The sequence below is a fragment of the Palaemon carinicauda genome, chromosome 26 (assembly GCF_036898095.1).
Source record: "Palaemon carinicauda isolate YSFRI2023 chromosome 26, ASM3689809v2, whole genome shotgun sequence".
In the NCBI taxonomy this organism is placed as follows: Eukaryota; Metazoa; Arthropoda; class Malacostraca; order Decapoda; family Palaemonidae; genus Palaemon; species Palaemon carinicauda.
The window spans coordinates 69,103,253-69,125,594 of NC_090750.1; the positions used below are offsets into that span (position 1 = coordinate 69,103,253).

The following is a 22,342-nucleotide window of genomic DNA, read 5'->3' on the forward strand; positions in this document are numbered from 1 at the left end:
CTTCAATTGATTAACAACGTTCTTTGAAAGGCAGCAATACATTAGTCAATCTAATTTTTAAACTATTGTGTGTTTTAGCTCTTATAAGACAGTGATTGATCTTTTTGTTACTGGCATTTGCTAAGACAAACTAGATCTACTATAGTAAACACTTTCATCCCATGCATACTACTTTGTATAAGCACTGATACATCACACATTAGAAACCTATATTTCACAGTAACCTCATTGACCTTTATAAAATCCATACACATTTGCCATCTTTCATCTAACTTCCACACAGGTACTATTGGACTATTCAGTGGATTCTCACTTGGCTCAATCTCTTTCGCAGCATACAGCCAAAAGTGACGGGGGTTTCTGATATATAAGGGGATCCTGACTCAAAACTAGCTCACTCGTACACCAAGGACTTTCCAAATCCTCATCTCCATAACTCGGAACTCTTGTTCTTTCCCGCAGTATAAGAAGTTTTAGTATTCAATCTAATTTGGCCAAACAGTTTTTAGTATTCTCCTTCTACTTGCTGAATTTCACCATTTATCACATAACCTGAAATATACCCTCCACACCACACATCACTCCTTGCTTGTTTCCTACTTGTATGTACTTTCCCATATTTTCTTTTGTACATCCAATTCTATAAACATACTGTAGTCTTTCCAATAAATGTGAACCCATCAAATAGATATGCTACTCTCTTTACCCTCAGGCACACTATTCTATCTTATTTCTCTTCCTCTTGTTTTGTTGTTTTTATAGTTTATATAGGAAATGTTTATTTTGTTGCTGCTGCTGTTCTTAAAATATTTTATTTTCCTTGTTTCCTTTCTTCACTGGGCTATTTTCCATGTTGGAGCCCCCATGCTTAAAGCATCCTGCTTTTTCAACTAGGCTTGTAGTTAAGCAAGTAATAATGATTATAATGATAATAATAACAATAATAATCCACAAATAAACAATCGCAGACATCTGCATGCACCCAATTACAAAATACATTTACTTCTAGAAACATACCCATAAATTCTTTGGAAGCTGTGTACTCTACATACCCTCCTATATATTTCAAGGCTTCTAATCATTAGAGATTTATGGTTGGGGCTATTCATTTTCACGTGTTACACCTGCAATATTGGTTACAAACATTTCTATATGCTTATATATACTGTATTTCATTTCAACTACAATTTATTTTCGTCATCCACAGATATACTTTTAAATTAAAAAATAAATCACAATAGAAAAAATATATTTTTCATCTCGCACAACAGCAGAAGCGCATATCCTCTGGACCCATCACTGTGTGGGTCCTGCATATCCTCCATTTTTACAAATAATTTTACTACCTTCCAAACTACGATATTTCCCTGTCATTATACTTAAACAATTGTTTTACTCATCATATTCTACTTAGATTCTCCCACCTCAAGTTCCACATGAGCATTCTCCAGATGATAATGATATACCTCTGTCTAAATATCTTATATGATTTATTTATTCAACAGTCATTGTATTGCTCTTACCTTTGGTAAGGATAGAAGAGACTCTTTAGCTATGGTAAGCAGCTCTCCTAGAAGGACACTCCAAAATCAAACCATTGTTTTATAGTCTTAGGTAGTGCCATAGCCTCTGTATCATGACTTTTCACCGTCTTGGATTAGAGTTCTCTTGCTTGAGGGTACAATCGGACACACTTCTATGTTATTTCTCTTCCTCTTCTTTTGTTAAAGTTTTCATAGTTTATATAGGAAATGTTTATTTTAATTTTATTGTTTTTGAAATATATTTTTCCTTGTTTGCTTTCCTCACTGGGCTATTTTCACTGTTTGAGCCCCTGGGCATGCTGCTTTTCCAACTAGGGTTGTAGCTTAGCAAGTAATAATAACTTTTTTTCTTCCGAGGACCTTGATTGACACGTGCGTGTTAGTATCCTATCTCCTCTAATGTCAGGGTCTGGATAATCCCTTCTTTTTTAATGCTGCTCCTTCTCTCTCTCTCTCTCTCTCTCTCTCTCTCTCTCTCTCTCTCTCTCTCTCTCTCTCTCTCTCTCTCTCTCTCTCTCTCTCTCTCTGTGCTCTGCATGTTACTAGGGGAGCAAGAGAGCATTGAATGGATACCTTGTGCTGTCAAAGTTTGGTGTCATTTTTCGTAATTTAGGTTCCTTATAGAATGCATTTTGCTTGGTCAAGCTTCTGGGAATTTCGTAGAGACGTCTACATAGGGATAGTTTTGAGATGACCCACAAGCTAATTTTTTGCCAGTTTTGTTGCAATAAAGAATAAGAGATATCATTTGTCTAACCATGACAGTTTAAGCTGTTATCGTAATGCTAATGAAAGAAGAATTCTTTTTATTTTCCTTAAATATCCATCACATTACATTTCAACATCTACGGTACTTGCCAAAGACTACATTATCAGGTGTATATAGAGTCGGTTTTCGAAAATATTGTTGTAATATTTCTGTTATATAGTAATAGTACATAAAATGTACTAGTACATCCTGTTACATAATTTGTACATCCTTTCGATGGACATATTTAAAGTATCAATTTGACTTACTATATAAGACTTTGTTGTTTTCTTAATAACAGGAAAATGAAGAGGAAATATGCACATTTGTGTCTTAAAGCAATCAAAAGATTTGAGTTTTGTAGAAATTTTTATATTTTGCTTCAACAAACCACAAAAGAATTTTTTTATACTATTAGTAAGAACTTTTAAATTGCATTTCATTGTCGGTTTCTTACGAATTTTTTAATTATAAAAAAAGGCAATGTTTGTTATAAGCAAGAATCAGCTTCGTCTGTATATAGCCCTTGAAAAAGCTGGTGCCTTTCTTTTGACAGTGACAGCCAAGAAAAGGAACATTTTTATTCTTGCTGCAGATTAAATCTCCGCACGCTATTTTTTTCACGTACACCTCAAACTTATTCCCAGATTAGCTGTGATACTGGGAGTCAGTGTTGCAGAGATTTTTTGCAGAGACCAGCCATATGATGTGCAGTTCACCATTTTAGGTTTGCTTTACGTGAGGACTTGCTTATGTCGTGAGGACTTGCTTATGATTGTTGCAATAGCTGAATGTTGGGTATGTTGTAGGAGAACATCTTCTGCTTGTGGAAGGCTTTAACAGTCTCTGCAATTCAACCAATGATAGCTCAGTGCCGCCTGATGCATGCACTACTAAGGACAGGCAAGATTGCACCAGTTCGTCACTGATAATCTGCAACTGCATATCTTTAGAAAATAATATCAGGGGATTAAAAATATCTACCCTAGACATTGCCACAACTTCTTTTTGCCAAGTCAGTGGAACAATATCATCATCTTTACCTGGAAATGCATAAAAGAACGGTAACAAGTTGCATTTGTCATTATCTTATTAAATTAATGTATCATGGCTAGGGATAAATGTCTTAAGATCTGTTAAAACTCATAGATTGGTTAAGGAAGTTGATATTGCACAGTAACAGATTACCAGAATGATAACATCTATGCCATTGGAAGGAATGACAAAACGATTTTCACCTAATTCTTCAACACTATAATTTGTATGGAGGATGGTTCGATTGCCAGCTTCCCTGCGAGTTCGTCCAAGTGCGGTGATGTCTCTCTCACTTCTTTTCTTCAAAAAAACATTATTTTTTACTTCTTTATAAAGGCACGAGACAAGTTGAGATGAACTGGACAACACAAAATACCTGAAGGTAGGCAGTGAAAGGGGATTCTGGATATTATATAGCTCCTGTAATCCTGATTTTTTTTGCCTTGTCTTTTCAATTGCACTTAGACTGGGAAGTTGATCATATTTAGCAGAGTGAATATATGATGTTCATTGGGACATCTCGAAGAAGGATGTATCTGTAGCGTTGTTCTACGTCTTTGATCTTTTTTTTTGGGGGGTGGGGGGTGATATAGCCACCTGTGGGTTGCATACATGGCATCAACAATGACAGAAGTATTGATTGTTACCTTAGGTAATATATCTAGACATTTTATGCAAGTGTCTTCCAATACTCTCATTCTTCCCTCAGTCAAATAAAGAGGATTTGAATTTTAGTAGTCATATTTTTCAGCAGTTATCACCTGAGAAACTATCTGAAGCAGATATGTTTCTGAAAAGTACTTAACTTTTTCTTTCTTAAAAGTCTTTCTCACAATTGTTTACCTTCACTTTCAAGGAGGCAAGTATTTAGGCTTTTCCTCCAATAAATTTGACTTGATTCAAGTCACTATGAGATTCTTTGGAAGAACAAACTCTATATGATATGCAAACCAATCTTTCTACTGTAAGCTCTTGGAATAGGTTGACCATTTCTGTGATGGTCACTTGAAGATAACCCTGTGCTGTCTGCTACTCCTTGTGACGATGACCGATCCAAATTCATGATTTTTGGGTGGTTTCTCAATACTCTCTTCAACTTAACCAATATTTTCAGCAAACATAGGTTTTCTGGAAAGCCATTTCATTTGGGTTTTTAGTGTCAACGTGATCCCACAGGTATACATGGCTATGGTTCACTTCAGTGTTGTATTTCTGTTCAAGAACTATACAGTCTTGCCCGTCCTTAGTAGTTTGTGTATCAGATGGCACTGAATAATCTTTGATGTAGTTGCTGGTATAAATCAGGACTACTGCTCAGTCTTCCACTAGCAGAGGATGTTCTTCTAAAATATATTAAACATTCTGCTATTGCAACGACCCTGATAAAGTTCTCATACTTGGCTTAACACAAAAGTTATTGACAACATCAAATGACTAATCTCCGTAAAAAAAAAAAAAAAAAAAAAAATGCTGACACCAGTTTACACGAGAAAAATGTAACTCCGGGTAAAGGGAATGTGCAAAATTCGATGTGTTGGAAATTCTGCAGCAAGAATATTTTTTTCTTAGCTGTCATTGTCAAGGGAAAGCACCATTTTGCTCAAGCGAAATATACTTGATCGTTGATACTGACAAATATTAATAAGCACTGATTTTTTTATATAAAAAATCCATAAGGAAAATGATAGGAAATACAATTTATCAGTTCTTACTAATTATATCGATATTTTCTGCTATAAAGCTAAATATCAAGATTTCTATAAAATGCAAATCTATTTCCATGACTGTGTAATATTTTATTTTCATTATTATCTTAGGATAATGAAGTCATATATGAAATATCAAATTTGCAATGATATGCCTGCCTAGCAATTATATCACTATTTCTTGTGTGGTGAATCTCTCTGAAAATCAATGCTGGAAATATCCCTCTATTGTCATATGATACAGTATGGTGATATTTCTTTTTTATTGTCATGTTATTAACAGTACAATAAAGTCTTGTATATCAAATAAATGCTCTGAAAAAGTACTTTCAAGTATGATGCACTAAGAAATATTCAGTGTGATAAAATGAAACATAATATTAAACTAATAAATTTGTGAAACTGAATTATATCCACCTGTTAATGTGGTATATTGCAAGTACCGTGAAGTATATTCTTCTAGATTTCATTTAGTATTACCATAACAGCTTCAAATGTCATGAATACACATTGCAATTTCATGGAAGACAATGACCACCTAATTTTTGCATCATGAAAACCGACAAGATTGTTTGCTGAACAGAAACTTATGAAATGTGTTCCATTTTCATTTGCAACTTCGCCAAGACTCTCGACACCCATCGCATTCTCTATCCCTTGGATTATTCCTTCGAACTTTAGCATTGCAGTCGCCAATCACAATTTTCACACCTCTCTCAGGGATCTCATCTATATAAAACTGTAGTCCTTCATAGTATTCATCTTTTCCTTTCTTCAAGGGAATCATTCGTTGGGTTATAGCAAACTGTAATACTCATATTGCACTGCTTTGATTTGAACTACTGTAATACTCATTTTGCACTGCTTTGATTTGAACTTTTCTTGTAACAATTTACTATTTATAGCTCTCCACTCGGTTAATGCATTTTCTGCTCTTGGTGTCATCAATAGGAATGGATGATAATGATGAGGATTAAAACTGACAAAAATTAGCTTAAGGGTCACCTTGAAACTACCTCTGCGTACGTCCTCCTAAATTCCTGTAAACCTGGCTAAGCAAAAGGCATTCTATAGGGGGACTAGTTTATGAAGAATGACACCAAACTTTAACAACACTACATGGGATCTGTGCTCCCTAGGTATATGTATATGGTTTTAGGTTCCATGTTTTTACTACGTTCGCATTCTTTTATCTTAATATCCCAAACCTGACCTTCTACCCTCACCGGGTCATCCACTTACATCTTCCCCAAATGGCTCCTTTCAATAGGTTTTTTGTTTGAAATCCCTTACTTTGATTAGTGATACCAAGGTGATACCATCTATTAATATTTGTACATCGTCTTAAGCTGACTCTTCACACCTTAGCATTACCTAGACAGCCACTGCCATAGTTATACTTTTAGCTTTCTATTCAGTCACCACTAGTATTGCTCTATACATTTACATTGATTATCCATCAACTATTCAGTCTCCATTTCTGTTTCTGCCTATTCTTATATAATTTTCTTTTAATGGTGGCATAAGTCCTTTAATAGTTTATATTCGTCACATCTGTTTTGATTTTGTTACCGTTTTAAAAATATTTTGTCAATTTTTTCTTATCGTTTATTTCCTTATTTCCTTTCCTCACTGGGCTATTTTCCCTGTTGGAGCCCTTGGGCTTATATCATCTTACTTTTCCAACTAGGCCTGTAGCTTGGCTAGTAATAACAATAACAATAACAATAACACTAACAATGATAATAATAATTCTCAGAATATTCTCTTGTTTTATACAACTACAGTAGCTACTTTTATAAATCTATTTTCAAGTCTACTGTATATTCCAGGCAATAACAACTCATTTGAACATAATTACGTTTTCATCCTTTTTCCAGAACACATACAGTATACATCACAACTTCAACTCCTATTCCCTTTCCTCTATACTTCCCTATTCTTAGGTTTACTGCCAACATCCCTTCTTCCTAAGCAGAAACATTTGCTTGTCCAGTTCTAAGCATTAATATACTTGAAGTTTTCTCTAAGTATACTTATTAAACTGAAATATGACCCTATTCATTTCAGGGCATTATTACACTTAGCATTTTCTCTAAATAGACCATTCTACCAATATTTCTATCAGACATAGTTCGAGGAAATCTTTGCAACATTTCACATTTCTACCATTTCCTTTCAATGATTGCAGGAATAAAATCCATTTCTTTTATTCGACATTCTCTTCCTTACATTCTCATATACAGCCATCTTGCTCTACTATCATAAGTTCTTATCAACAACCCTATTGTAATGGCCACAATTCAAGGACCAAACATGCACAACTTGCTCACTTTCTTGCAGACTGTTAACAATGATACGCAGCAGGGTTTAACAATCGATAATTCACACACAACTGAACTATATTCTTACACAGTCAACAACAATCTCTTGAAAAGTTTATATACTGCAGCATATATCTATATCTATCTATCTATCTTTTGCAAAACGTCTCCCATTACTAATTTCCTCGATTCAATTGCACTTCTGTAATAGCAACAGCAAACTAGTCACTCGTGAAATCTCTTTTGTCTATTCAGCCCACTCTCAAACAATAACATACTGTACCCCTTCCATCGAAATCCTTAAAATAAATCTGTCCTTTTGGCATAAACACAGATCTAAAGTGTCTACCAACTTTTCTATCCATCATTATCAAATAATCAGCTCTTAGGACCAACTGATATAGCAAGGTAATCCTCATCTTAATGCTGACTGTTCTTATTGCTATGAGTCCAATCTGTTGAACGTCTCCATTCTTTTGAGTTTTCAATTATCTCCTGTTACATTATTATTATTATTATTATTATTATTATTATTATTATTATTATTATTGTTGTTGTTGTTGTTGTTGTTGTTGTTGTTGTTGTTGTTATTACTACTTGCTAAGCTACAACCCTAGTTGGAAAAGCAGGATGGTACAAGCCCAGGGGGGCCCAACAGGAAAAATAGCCCAGTGAGGAGAGGAAAAAGGGAAAATAAGATATTTTGGGAGTAACAACATCAAAATAAATATCTCCTATATAAACTATAAAAAGTTTAACAAAAAAAGGAGGAAGAAAAATAAGATAGCATAGTGTGCTCAAGTGTACCCTTTTTACCCTCAAGCAAGAGAACTCTGACCCAAGACAGTGGAAGACCATGGGACAGATGCTATGGCACTACCCTATACTAGAGAACAATGGTTTGATTTCGGAGTGTCCTCATAGAAGAGCTGCTTGCCATAGTTAAAGTGTCTCTTCTACCCCTAACAAGAGGAAATTTTATTTAGTTGTAGGCTTCTTTATCTCGTCTTTTAATCAAGTTCATTCGTCTTGCCCATTACTGATCCTGGTAACCTTTCTGAAAGGTTTTCCTGTTCACGTCCTGGTGTCCCAGATTAAGGTTGATATATTGAGAACACCCGTATTGCCTTATCTCGAAGATCATTTAAACATTTAGTATTCTCTCTTGTTTTTTCACAATTACAACAAAAATAATTAACATCTTAAAGGACTGCGTCATATGCTTTTACTCATTTTATGATCCTTAGCATCTCCTGAATTCGTTTCTACCCATTCTTACAGCATCCTTGAAGCAGCTCTCCTATCTTCTATTTGATATCCTTCCTTTCCAGTCATCATAGGATCTGTTTGGCTTATGTTTAGCACATTCATCTCTACATTTTCCTCCTCCGCTTCCACATTTCTATGCTTCTCCGTCCATTATTGAGATAAACAGTAAATGATATAGGGTTTATCCTGGAAAGGCATCTAAGATTTTTCTCATATACTTCTCAAACACCTACCACTGTCTTCACCCTAGATATATGTTGAGTAGTCTGTCCATCTAATTCCTACAAATAGTGGCATTGTATGTCTTCTCAAACACCTACCACTGTCTTGAGGGTGCATTCGGGTACACTATTCTATCTAATTTCTCTTCCTCTTGTTTTAAAAGTTTTATAGTTTATATAGGAAATACTTATTTTGGTGTTGTTGCTGTTCTTAGAATATTTTTTCATTGTTTCCTTTCCTCACTGGGTTATTTTCCTGGTTGGAGCCCTTGGGCTTATAGCATCCTGTTTTTCAAACCAACTAGGGTTGTAGCTCAGCAAGTAATAATAATAGTAATGATATACAAAGGACTCTGTCCATCTAATTGCTTTCCTTACTACTTTAATAAGTGTCTTCTCGAGGTATCATTCCAGTACTCATTATCATGACTCTCTTTGTTGCATTACATTTAAGATACAGGGACCCTGATCAAGCACCATATACACTATCTAACGTTGTTAATCAAACTGTGTATAACTCGAACACGAACATATTTTATGCCCTTGCAAATGAATCTATTACCTCAGTTTGTATTTCACATTGGACCACATAAATAGGGTAATGTTTCTCCCATGTGATATCAAACAAGACCTTACTTTCAGTCTCATTTTGTTTTCCCTTTTAGACTATTTTGTATGCTTTTCATCTGGAATCTTTCATTTCTAATTTGCTGTCTCTTTACATTGCATTCCAAATTCAGTAACATTTCATCCAGGAAGCTTTTTAAATATTATAGAAGCTGTTTGAGCAAAGATCTGGCAGTAATTTTAGTCTTATGGAAGCGTTCTAAACTTTACAGATGCAGTCTGAACAAAGAACTGGCAGTAATTCTTCTATTTCCACATTCATGTTTCTACACATTTTCCTCCATTCTTTTATTCAATCTCACAGAAAATTCTTGGTCCCAAAATAGAAACTTACAAATACTAACTGGTTGACACATTTCTTGTTTGTCCATTCTTTTGCATGAATTATTCGTTCGCCAATAAAAACACCTTTTTAATCACATTTATCCATAATAGTCTTAATATCTGCTTTCATTTTATTTCAACTATAATCAATTGAGCATCCTACCAATAACTTTACTCCTTCAAAAGTATTTATTTTATGGGACAACTATTCTACAGTAATACTCTGGCTGTCATCTCTATATACGTAAGCATTTGGATATTTTCTCTACAATTACATGTCCTTACCTCCCTCAACAGCAAATGACATAGGGCTGATAATTGATAGAAATCGACATTTTTCTCAAATAGTTTCATTTTTTAAATCTTATGAGATTAAAGTAACGATATTCAAATAAAATCTTTCTGGTGACCTGCGTTCCTAATTCTCACCACCTGCTTGCCTTAGTACTTTGTCCCTTCTCATTTCTATATCATTATCATTATCATTATCATTATCATTATCATTATCATTATCATTATCATTATTTAGAGGAGGAGTGGAAGTTAGTAAAAGAAAATTTTGTTGGAATTGCAAGTGATGTGTGTGGCAAGAAGTTTGTTGGAGGCAGCACGAGGAAGGGCAGTGAATGATGGAATGAAGGAGTGAAAGTAAAAGTGGAAGAGAAAAAGACGGCTTTTGAAGAATGGCTGCCGAGTAATAGTGTAGAGAAATATGAAAGATATAGAGAAAAAGGGGGAAGTAAAGTGCAAGGTAAGTGAGGCAAAGAGGGCATTGGGTCATTCATATGAAGAGAATAAGAAGTGAAGGGTGTAAGGAAGGCTGGTTCAAGAATTGAAGAGACAGTGAAAGATGGAAATGGAAGGTTGTTAAAAGGAGAGGAGGCAAGGAAAAGGTGGGCGAAATATTTTGAAATTTTACTGAATGTTGAGGATAATAGGGAGGCAGATATAATTGCTGTTGCAAGTGTTGAGGTGCCGGTGATGGGAGACGAGAATGAGAGAGATTACAAGAGAGGAAGTGAGGAGAGCACTAGATGAAACGAGAGTAGGAAAAGCATCTGGTATGGATGGTGTGAGAGCTGAGATGTTGAAGGAAGGGGGTGTGAATGTACTTGAATGGTTGGTGAGATTGTTTAATGTGTGTTTTGTATTATCAATGGTACCAGTAGATTGGGTTTGTGCGTATATTGTACCACTATATAAGGGTAAGGGAGATGTGCATGAGTGTTGTAATTCAAGGGTTATTAGTTTGTTGAGTGTGGTGGGAAAAGTGTATGGTAGAGTACTGATTAATAGGATTAAGGATAAAACAGAGAATGCAATCTTAGAAGTACAAGGTGGTTTTAGAAGAGGTAGTGGTTGTATGAATCAGATTTTTACAGTTAGGCAGATATGCGAGAAATATTTAGCAAAAGGTAAGGAGGTGTATGCTGCGTTTATGGATCTGGAGAAAGCGTATGATAGAGTTGATAGGGAAGCAATGTGGAATATGATGAGGTTACATGGAGTTAGTGGAAAGTTGTTACAAGCAGTGAAAAGTTTCTACAAAGGTAGTAAAGCATGGAAGTGAAGTGAGAGATTGGTTTCCGGTAAGAGTGGGGCTGAGAAAGGGATGTGTGATGTCGCCGTGGTTATTTAACTTGTATGTTGATGGAGTGGCGAGAGAGGTGAATACTCGAGTGCTTGGACTAGGATTAAAACTGGAAGACGAGAATTCCCATGAATGGGAGGTAAATCAGTTGTTGTTTGCGAATGATACTGTACTGGTTGCAGACGAGGAAGAGAAGCTTGGCTGATTAGTCACAGAATTTGGAAGGGTGTGTGAGAGAAGGAAGTTGAGAGTTAATGTGGGTAAGAGTAAGGTTATGAGATGTACGAGAAGGGAATGTGGTGCGAGGTTGAATGTCATATTGAATGGAGAGTTACTTGAGGAGGTGGATCAGTTTAAGTCCTTGGGGTCTGTTGTTGCAGCAAATGGTGGAGTGGAAGCAGATGTACGTTAGAGAGTGAATGAAGGATGCAAAGTGTTGTGGGCAGTTAAGGGAGTGGTAAAAAATAGAGGGTTGAGCATGAATGTAAAGAGAGTTCTGTATGAGAAAGTGATTGTACCAACTGTGATGTATGGATCGGAGTTGTGGGGAATGAAAGTGACGGAGAGACAGAAATTGAATGTGTTTGAGATAAAATGTCTAAGGAGTATGGCTGGTGTACCTCGAGTAGATAGGGTTAGTTTATCTTCCATTCCAAACTCTACTTGACAATGTTTCAGAATTTATTCCACACTTCATCCGATGTTTCTTCATCTACCACATACCAAACATTATTTGCATCTCTCTCTCTCTCTCTCTCTCTCTCTCTCTCTCTCTCTCTCTCTCTCTCTCTCTCTCTCTCTCTCTCTCTCTCTCTCTCAGCATGGACGAATCTTGCCCTCACTGCAAGCTCAAGTCTCTCTCTCTCTCTCTCTCTCTCTCTCTCTCTCTCTCTCTCAGCATGGACGAATCTTGCCCTCACTACAAGCTCAAATATAATACTCTTAATGTTACTATGTCTGTCCTGAAACATTCGACCTCTTATTTCTCAACTCATCTGCAATTGTATGGTGGTCTGCTTTTCTTTCGTTTATCGATTGCATCCATTATCAAGTATTTATTCCCAAGGAGAGTTCTTCCATTGGCTGTTTCTTCTTTTACCTAACTGCCTACACTGTTTTGTTTACAAGATCACATTCTATTATTATTATTATTATTATTATTATTATCATCATTATTATTATTAGTATTATTACTTGCTAACCTACAACCCTAGTTGGAAAAGCAGGATGCGATAAGCCCAGGGGCCCCAACAGGGAAAATAGCCCAGTGAGGAGAGGAAACAGGGAAAATTAGAATACTTCAAGAACAGTAACAACAATGAAATAAATATTTCCAATATAAGCTATAAAAATTTTAACAAAACAAAACAAAAGAAAGAGAAATTAGATAGAATATATTGCCCGAGTGTATCCTCAAGTAAGAGGAACTTGACCCAATATATGGTCTTTCAGACTTTATTTTTTCTTTACCAACACTCAACCAGTCTTTGTAAGTTATTATCTGAACTCTCTCTCCTACTTCAAACATTAGACATTGAAACACTTACTCTCATTTATTCACTTGTATTCACATTATGTTCAGTGTCCACTTCCTTTCTCCCTAAAGTGAAATATGTCTGTCCAGTTCTTTGACCACTTGACACATTCTCTAGCTAAGGTAGCCCCAGGAAATCTCTGCACCAGTACCTATCAAGAAACTATTTCAAAATCTATTTGTTACTCGTGCAGTAATTCTGCCATCTCTTTCTTGCAATGCTTATAGGAATAAATCCATTTTTTACCATCTAGACGTACTTCACATCACCATTTTCTTCATGTGTAGTATCTCACACTTGCAGCCTATCTCAATATTGGTAGTATGGCTATTATTATTATTATTATTATTATTATTATTATTATTATTATTATTATTATTATTATTATTATTATTATTATTATTATTATTATTATTATTCATTGCTAAGCTACAACCCTAGTTGGAAAAGCAGGATGCTGTACGCCCTTGTGGGCCCAACAGAGAAAATAGCTCAGTGAGGAAAGGAAACAAGGGACAATAAAATCTTTCAAGAACAGTAACAACATTAAAATAGATATTTTCTATATAAACTATAAAAAATAACAAAACAAGAGGAAAAGAAATTAAATAGTGTGCCAGAGTATACCCTCAAGCAAGAGAACTCTTTTGAGATAAAAGGTAATTAACCCAGTTCTTGATAAACTTCTAGTATTTTTCTCATACTTTCGAAACACCTACCATTGTCTTCACTCTAAATATGTATAAGGGAGTCTGTCCATCTAATTGTTTGACATGCTAATTCAATAAGTATCTCAACTCATTATCAGGTCTGCCTTTTTTTTTTTTTTTTTTTTTGCATTACTTTCAAAATATAGGGACCTTTATCAAGCACTATATACTCTATCCAGCGTTGTTAATTAAACGGTATATAACTCATACACAAATATTTTTTATGCTCTTGCAAATTTAAATATTACTAATGCTACCTGTCTACTAAATTTCAGTGTTACCTTGGTCTTTATCGTACACTAAACCACATAATTAACAAATACCGTATCTCTCTCACGTGATAATATACAAGACCTTACATTGTCTCCTTTCATTTTGGAATCGACATTATATTTATCTATGTTACTTGACACTTTTCTCTTTTCTATATTGTACTCAAAATTCAGTAAAAAATTTTTCCATTTCCTTATATTTCCACAATCATATTATACACTTTCTCATTCACTGTTTCGTTTAATCTCACAGATGATTCTTAGTCTCACACAAAAACTTACAAATACTAAATGGTTCACACTTACCTCTGTTTCTCCATTCTTTCACATGAATTATTGGTTCTTCTATACAATTTCTTTTTATCAAATTCATCTGAAATAGTGTTGATATCTGCTTTCATTTTATTTAAACATTTTAAACCTTTTAGCTATGGTACGCAGCTCTTCTAGAAGCAGGAAACTCCAAAATCAAACCATTTTTCTCTAGTCTTTGGTAGGGCCATAGCCTCTGTTTCATGGTCTTCCACTGTCTTGGGTTAGAGTTCTCTTGCTGAGAGTACACTCAGGTACACTATTCTATCGTATTTCTTCTCTTTTTTTATAGTTTAGGATATATAGGAAATGATTGTTTTAATGCTTTTACTTTTCTTAAAACATTTAATTTTTCCTTTTTTTCTTTCCTCACTGTGCTATTTTCCCTGTTGGAACCCCTGGGGTTATAGCATCCTGCGTTTCCAACTATGGTTGTAGCTTAGCAAGTAATAATAATAATAATAATAATAATAATAATAATAATAATAATAATAATAATAATAATACTGTCATCTCAGGATGCCAGAAAACCTACAATCAATCAATACACTTTCAAATATCAACTTGTGACCTCCCTTAACAGCACGTGACCCAGAGCCCATCACTGATAGACACCCACTTTTTCCCCCAAATAATTCTTGCTATATCTTAAGATAAACTGAAGCAAGCTTATTAAAGTCTAGCTTCTCAATGCCTATCTACCTGTTGCCTTGGCACGTTGTCCTTTCCCTTACGTTGTATGCTCTATTAGTGTTATTCATGTGCGTTTCCTTTTAGTTTATTATAAACAAATTTCCCTTACATTTCCTTAAAGTTACATGGACTAGAGTCAAATAAGTATTATACATTACAGTACCGAGTTTTATTCAATGAACTATCTACTTGCACTCATTAACCTTGCACAAATGAACTCGACAAAGTATATAAATAACCCCTATGTAATGCTATGCCAGACATTCATTTCAGTCTTGCTTCATTTTCCAATCTAAACTCTACTTGAATTTCCTTTAAAATATGTTTTCATACACTTCCTAGTTTAATAATCCCCCTCTCTCTCTCTCTCTCTCTCTCTCTCTCTCTCTCTCTCTCTCTCTCTCTCTCTCTCTCTCTCTCTCTCTCAGGAGAATCTGACTCCTTATTTTATTTCCTTTTCTGACATTCCATTCTTCCACATGAATCATAACACGCTCACATTCTCCTGCAATTTTCCCTATGTCTGCATTTATCTCTCATGAACCAAATTCAATTTCTTATTTTCACACCAGTGATTAATCCTTATCACCTTTACATACTGCATTCATTAAGTATTTATTCAAAGAGGGAGTTCTATCTCTGCCTGTTCTCTTCAATCAAGCAACTGACTTCATTTAGTTCTCTTTTTTAAATCACTTTCTTGCAAGGAACTTATCCATTCTGACCAAAGATACTCTGAAGCATACGTTCCTTCAGACTCGAGTGTCTCACATGACCACCATTCAACCTTTCCCTTTTATATCACAACCATTCTGACCAAAGTTACTGTAAAACATACGTTCCTTCAGATTCAAGTTTCTAACATGACCAACATTCAACCTTTCCCTTTTCTATCACAACCATTCTGACCAAAGTTACTCTTAAAAGATACGTTTCTTCAGACTCAAGTTTCTCACATGACCACCATTCAACCTTTCCCTTTTCAATCACAACCATTCTGACCAAATTTACTCTAAAACATACGTTCCTTCAGACTCAAGTTTCTAACATGACCAACATTCAACCTTTCCCTTTTCAATCACAATCATTCTGACCAAATTTACTCTAAAACATACGTTCCTTCAGACTCAAGTTTCTCACATGACCAACATTCAACCTTTCCCTTTTCAATCACAAACATTCTGACCAAAGTTACTCTACAACATACGTTCCTTGAGACTCAAGTTTCTCACATGACCAACATTCAACCTTTCCCTTTTCAATCACAACCACTCTGACCAAAGTTACTTTGAAACAGATGTTCCTTCAGATTTAAGTTTCTCACATGACCAAATTCAACCTTTCCCTTTTCAATCACAAACATTCTGAACAAAGTTACTCTAAAACATACGTTCCTTCAGACTCAAGTGTCTCACATGACCAACATTCAACCTTTCCCTTTTCAATCACAACCATTTTGACCAAAGTTACTCTAAAACATACGTTCCTTCAGACTCAAGTGTCTCACATGACCAACATTCAACCTTTCCCTTTTCAATCACAACCATTCTGACCTGAGTTACTCTAAAACATGCGTTCCTTCAGACTCAAGTTTCTCACATGACCACCATTCAACCTTTCCCTTTTTCAATCACAACCATTCTGACCAAATTTACTTTGAAACAGATGTTCCTTCAGACTCAAGTTTCTCACATGACCACATTCAACCTTTCCCTTTTCAATCACAACCATTCTGACCAAAGTTACTCTAAAACATACGTTCCTTCAGACTCAAGTGTCTCACATGACCAACATTCAACAATTCCATTTTCAATCACAACCATTCTGACCAAAGTTACTTTGAAACAGATGTTCCTTCAGATTTAAGTTTCTCACATGACCACCATTCAACCTTTCCCTTTTCAATCACAACCATTCTGACCAAAGTTACTCTAAAACATACGTTCCTTCAGACTCAAGTTTCTCACATGATCAACATTCAACCTTTCCCTTTTCAATCACAACCATTCTGACCAAAGTTACTCTTAAAACATACGTTCCTTCAGACTCAAGTTTCTCACATGTCCAAATTCAACCTTTCCCTTTTCAATCACAACCATTCTGACCAAAGTTACTGTAAAACATACGTTCCTTCAGATTCAAGTTTCTAACATGACCAACATTCAACCTTTCCCTTTTCAATCACAACCATTCTGACCAAAGTTACTTTGAAACAGATGTTCCTTCAGATTTAAGTTTCTCATATGACCAAATTCAACCTTTCCCTTTTCAATCACAACCATTCTGACCAAGTTATTGTCAAACATACGTTGTTTCCGACTCAAGTTTCTCACATGACCAACATTCAACCCTTCCCTTTTCAATCACAACCATTCTGACCAAAGTTACTTTGAAACAGATGTTCCTTCAGACTCAAGTTTCTCACATGACCAAATTCAACCTTTCCCTTTTCAATCACAATCATTCTGACCAAATTTACTCTAAAACATACGTTCCTTCAGACTCAAGTTTCTCACATGACCAACATTCAACCTTTCCCTTTTCTATCACAACCATTCTGACCAAAGTTACTCTACAACATACGTTCCTTCAGACTCAAGTTTCTCACATGACCACCATTCAACCTTTCCCTTTTCAATCACAACCAGTCTGACCAAAGTTACTTTGAAACAGATGTTCCTTCAGATTTAAGTTTCTCACATGACCAAATTCAACCTTTCCCTTTTCAATCACAATCATTCTGACCAAATTTACTCTAAAACATACGTTCCTTCAGACTCAAGTTTCTCACATGACCAACATTCAACTTTTCCCTTTTCAATCACAACCATTCTGACCAAAGTTACTTTGAAACAGATGTTCCTTCAGATTTAAGTTTCTCACATGACCAAATTCAACCTTTCCCTTTTCAATCACAACCATTCTGACCAAAGTTACTTTGAAACAGATGTTCCTTCAGATTTAAGTTTCTCACATGACCAAATTCAACCTTTCCCTTTTCAATCACAACCATTCTGACCAAAGTTACTGTCAAACATACGTTCCTTCCGACTCAAGTTTCTCACATGACCAACATTCAACCTTTCCCTTTTCAATCACAACCATTCTGACCAAAGTTACTCTAAAACATACGTTCCTTCAGACTCAAGTTTCTCACATGACCAACATTCAACTTTTCCCTTTTCAATCACAACCATTCTGACCAAAGTTACTTTGAAACAGATGTTCCTTCAGATTTAAGTTTCTCACATGACCAAATTCAACCTTTCCCTTTTCAATCACAACCATTCTGACCAAAGTTACTTTGAAACAGATGTTCCTTCAGATTTAAGTTTCTCATATGACCAAATTCAACCTTTCCCTTTTCAATCACAACCATTCTGACCAAAGTTACTGTCAAACATACGTTGTTTCCGACTCAAGTTTCTCACATGACCAACATTCAACCCTTCCCTTTTCAATCACAACCATTCTGACCAAAGTTACTTTGAAACAGATGTTCCTTCAGACTCAAGTTTCTCACATGACCAAATTCAACCTTTCCCTTTTCAATCACAATCATTCTGACCAAATTTACTCTAAAACATACGTTCCTTCAGACTCAAGTTTCTCACATGACCAACATTCAACCTTTCCCTTTTCAATCACAACCGTTCTGACCAAAGTTACTCTACAACATACGTTCCTTCAGACTCAAGTTTCTCACATGACCACCATTCAACCTTTCCCTTTTCAATCACAACCAGTCTGACCAAAGTTACTTTGAAACAGATGTTCCTTCAGATTTAAGTTTCTCACATGACCAAATTCAACCTTTCCCTTTTCAATCACAATCATTCTGACCAAATTTACTCTAAAACATACGTTCCTTCAGACTCAAGTTTCTCACATGACCAACATTCAACTTTTCCCTTTTCAATCACAACCATTCTGACCAAAGTTACTTTGAAACAGATGTTCCTTCAGATTTAAGTTTCTCACATGACCAAATTCAACCTTTCCCTTTTCAATCACAACCATTCTGACCAAAGTTACTTTGAAACAGATGTTCCTTCAGATTTAAGTTTCTCATATGACCAAATTCAACCTTTCCCTTTTCAATCACAACCATTCTGACCAAAGTTACTGTCAAACATACGTTGTTTCCGACTCAAGTTTCTCACATGACCAACATTCAACCCTTCCCTTTTCAATCACAACCATTCTGACCAAAGTTACTTTGAAACAGATGTTCCTTCAGACTCAAGTTTCTCACATGACCAAATTCAACCTTTCCCTTTTCAATCACAATCATTCTGACCAAATTTACTCTAAAACATACGTTCCTTCAGACTCAAGTTTCTCACATGACCAACATTCAACCTTTCCCTTTTCAATCACAACCGTTCTGACCAAAGTTACTCTACAACATACGTTCCTTCAGACTCAAGTTTCTCACATGACCACCATTCAACCTTTCCCTTTTCAATCACAACCAGTCTGACCAAAGTTACTTTGAAACAGATGTTCCTTCAGATTTAAGTTTCTCACATGACCAAATTCAACCTTTCCCTTTTCAATCACAATCATTCTGACCAAATTTACTCTAAAACATACGTTCCTTCAGACTCAAGTTTCTCACATGACCAACATTCAACTTTTCCCTTTTCAATCACAACCATTCTGACCAAAGTTACTTTGAAACAGATGTTCCTTCAGATTTAAGTTTCTCACATGACCAAATTCAACCTTTCCCTTTTCAATCACAACCATTCTGACCAAAGTTACTTTGAAACAGATGTTCCTTCAGATTTAAGTTTCTCACATGACCAAATTCAACCTTTCCCTTTTCAATCACAACCATTCTGACCAAAGTTACTGTCAAACATACGTTCCTTCCGACTCAAGTTTCTCACATGACCAACATTCAACCTTTCCCTTTTCAATCGCAACCATTCTGACCAAAGTTACTCTAAAACATACGTTCCTTCAGACTCAAGTTTCTCACATGACCAACATTCAACTTTTCCCTTTTCAATCACAACCATTCTGACCAAAGTTACTTTGAAACAGATGTTCCTTCAGATTTAAGTTTCTCACATGACCAAATTCAACCTTTCCCTTTTCAATCACAACCATTCTGACCAAAGTTACTTTGAAACAGATGTTCCTTCAGATTTAAGTTTCTCACATGACCAAATTCAACCTTTCCCTTTTCAATCACAACCATTCTGACCAAAGTTACTGTCAAACATACGTTCCTTCCGACTCAAGTTTCTCACATGACCAACATTCAACCTTTCCCTTTTCAATCACAACCATTCTGACCAAAGTTACTCTACAACATACGTTCCTTCAGACTCAAGTTTCTCACATGACCACCATTCAACCTTTCCCTTTTCAATCACAACCATTCTGACCAAAGTTACTCTAAAACATACGTTCCTTCAGACTCTCAAGTTTCTCACATGACCAACATTCGACCTTTCCCTTTTCAATCCCCTGTTTGCAGAGGTCGATCTCCTACATATATATTAAAACTCTAATTCACCTTCCCTCCATTCTTCTCTATTCACAGCATCATCCAATGGTCGTTCTTCCTTCGTTTCATTTCCAGTCACCATCTCTGCATTTCAGGCAACTTCAACATTTCTTCGTCCATTTTTGTAGTAAATGAAAAATGACTGTTCTAGATACAACTAATAATATTCTGAAATCCTTTGGAAACAATTACCACCGACTTCACCCTAAATATAAGTACACTCTGGCACACTATTCTATCTTATTTCTCTTCCTCTTGTTTTGTTAAAGTTTTTTTTATAGTTTAAACAAGATATTTGTTTTAATGTTACTGTTCTTAAGATATTTTTTTTTCTTGTATTTTTTTCTTGTTTCCTTTCGTCACTGGGTTATTTTCTGTGCTGGAGCCCTTGGGCTTATAGCATTCTGCTAGGGTTGTAGCTTAGCAAGTAATGATGATGATAATATTAAAAGGTTCTGTTCCTCTGTGTCATCTCAGAGTAGGGTTCTAGTAGTTAATGATAAAGACTGCTTTCATTACATCGTTTTTAGGATATCAACACTACTAAATATCAGTATTTCCCCAGTCTGTATTGTACACTAAACCACGTAAATACATATACTGTACTTCATATGTGATACTGTACAAGACCTTACTGTTTCCATTATAGACTGTAGTTAATGTTCATATAGATTTTTTAATTGGCAATTTATATTCCATTCCAAATGCAGTCAAAATTGTTACTATTTCCAGAACCATATTTTGCACATCGTCGTTCAGTCACACCATAAACTTTTTTCACATGAATCATGGCTTTTTCTATACATTCTATTCATCACGTTCATGGGTAGAATAGGCTGGTTGTATCGTTATTTAAAGCATAAACAATTATCTTTCTTTATTCTGTAATAAGTATAAATTTAATCTCAATACATTTTTTATTTCTGAATTTTGTCATATTTGGAGATTTTATTCCTATACTGTACAATGAATTTTTGAGTTGCCAAACAATTACATCATCTTACATAATTCAATTGATCTCCTAAAATTTCGTGTCCATCTTTGTTTAGCAACAAGTAATTTATCAGTTTCATTTGGATAATAATTATAAATCTCATTTTATATGCATGTATAACTATTCCAGTCCATTCGTCTAATTTGCATATATGATTCCCACTTTGTAAGTTTCTTGTATGTATTGATAACTTTTCCAGGCCACTTGGCAAATTCGCATTTTTCCCCATATTCTATGCATAAGGATAAAGTATTCCAGCCCAACTGGCATATAGATTATTCCCATTTTCAAGTATTATGACTTTTCAGAAATGGTTGGAATCCTGGTGCCTCCAACAGCAGATTGGGGTATACCTGGAAGGGTAACACCGTATCGGCTCTCTTCCGGCCGGTACTGGAAGTATCCGGAATCAGCCCCAGACTACCCACCAGCGAGGGGGGACCCTGGTCGCTCTTTCCTCCTGGTAGTAAAGGTCTGCAAACCTATCTTTAAAAAATTGGAACCAAAATAACTAAAGGCAACTCAAGAGGCCAAAATTGACTACGCATTGAACTCTTAAACACCATTTTATGCTGTATCTATGATAAAAACCTTTTAGTAAAATAAACTGTGATAAAAACCTTTTAGTAAAATAAACTGTGAATCAATACTTCTGTTCTTTGAATACACACCCCTTTTTTTTTTAAATACACCCTTTTTTGTAGTATTTATGGTTTTGAAATGAAAGTTTAAAAAATAAATTTTTCTTTTACAATTTATTTTTCACATTGTTTCAGACTTGAACATGGGAATACAGAGTTGACAGGAATAATATTGACAGGAATAATATATAATAAAGGCCCAATATATATTGAAAGGCCAAAATTGAATAAAGCTAAAAAAGATTTAGGGCAACACTTCAAACCCGGAAATACAA

The 22,342-nt window shown here is 35.3% G+C and overlaps 1 long non-coding RNA gene across 2 annotated transcripts in view; it reads left to right on the forward strand.

The window, feature by feature from the left end:
- The window catches only part of LOC137620219 (uncharacterized), a 42,409-nt gene extending 20,432 nt beyond the window's left edge, over positions 1-21,977 (forward strand). For both annotated transcript variants that reach the window (XR_011040022.1, XR_011040023.1), the window contains exon 5: positions 21,735-21,977. This is a non-coding gene — a long non-coding RNA (uncharacterized lncRNA). The remainder of the gene's footprint in view (positions 1-21,734) is intronic.
- The last annotated feature ends 365 nt before the right edge of the window (positions 21,978-22,342 follow it).